Genomic DNA, 1635 nt, shown 5'->3' with positions numbered 1-1635 from the left:
TTTAACTCTACTGTAAATTGTACAGATGTCATATTTCCATTACTAAGTCTTAGCAGCTTATTCTTGTACAAATGTTTAAAAATATGGCTTTTCTAGCTGGAATTTGTATTCTTTAAAGTCTTCTTAAGGCTCTGTATTGCTGCTAAATGATGATGCTTCTTTGCTAAAAAATCAAATGCCCTCTTGAAGGTGCAAGTTTACTGAACATCATCAAGAGATACTAAAATCAGGCATTCATCAATAATCTAAAAAGAAAAAAAAATTTTTCCATATTGAAATCACTGGCAGGAAGCTCTGTATAATAGAAAAAGTCCTGGATTTAGAGTCAAGAGTTTTACTTATTAGTCAAGGGACATTAATACTTTTTTCATCTTCTTAGCTCTAAGATGAGCATAATTATACTTTCTTTAGAGTTTTAATAAAAATTACTGAATGAGACACTGTCTGTGTAAGTACCTTGACCAGCGTCTGCCCAGTTGAGCTTAAGAGGAATTGATTGTATGTGTCTGGCTGCAGTAGACTCAAGGTAGCTGTGGGTAGAGGTTCTTAGATTCTGTAAGTGCATTTATTTACTCTTCTAAAACTACATCAGATTATTACCTGTTTCTGCAAAGGGAATCTGAAACCAAAGCTTCTCAGAAGTCTCCTTATTTTCTTAGAGAGAAGTAGCAGTCTTTTTTTGGCAATAACCAGAGAGGAGGAAAAGGGAGATTGTTGTGATAGGATCCTTGATTCTAAGTACAGTATGACAGGAAGTAAGTTACTCTGTTCTTTCTGATCCTTGGGGATCCATTTATTGCTTCTAAAAGGAGAACAATGCCAAGAGAGGACTCTGCACTTATTACTCATTTCCCTAAGGGCACACTTTAATTTCTCTTGTTTTGTTTGTTCCTATCCAGGTTAAGATGGTATGTTTTGGATGCTTCAAACTTTTCACAGGTGAAATGAAATATTAACACTCCCCTAAGTGTGCCTACCATGTAGCCGGTGAATAATCTACTGGAGGAAAACACAGGGAAGATTTTGGGAGACACTGGAGTAGGCAAAGACTTCTTAAATAAGATCCACAGAGCACAGGCAATAATCTCAAAAATAGACACATGTGACCACATCAGGCTAAAAGACTTCTGCAGAGAAAATGAACAAGAGTTAGAGTGAAGATACAACCTTCAGCGTGGGAGAATATGTTTGCAAACTATCTGTCAGATAAGATACTGATAACCAGAATATATGGAGAACTCAAGCAGCTTACCTGTGGAAAAAACAAAGAAGCAATCCAATTAAAAGATGTGTAATTTAGTTGAAAATGCAACTTGCGACTCTCCAAAGAAGATATAAAAATTGTCTAAAAGCATATGAAAAAATGTTCAACATCTCTTTATCATAAGGGAAATGCATATAATAAACACAATGAAATACACTTAATCCCAGTCACAGTGGATAAGATTAAAAAAAAAAATAAAGAATTGTAAGTAGTGGCAAGGCTCCAGAGAAAAGGGAACAGTCCTACTTGGCTAGTGAGAATGTGAATTAGTACAGCCACTGTGGAAAGCAATGTGGAGGCTCCTCAGAGAGCTACAAACTGAACTACCATATGACCCTGTAATTCTGCTCTTAGGTATTTACCCAAAGGAT

Source organism: Tupaia chinensis, unplaced genomic scaffold (genome assembly GCF_000334495.1).
Source record: "Tupaia chinensis unplaced genomic scaffold, TupChi_1.0 Scaffold141372_1, whole genome shotgun sequence".
Taxonomy (NCBI): domain Eukaryota; kingdom Metazoa; phylum Chordata; class Mammalia; order Scandentia; family Tupaiidae; genus Tupaia; species Tupaia belangeri.
Note: the sequence above shows the minus strand (reverse complement) of the source record.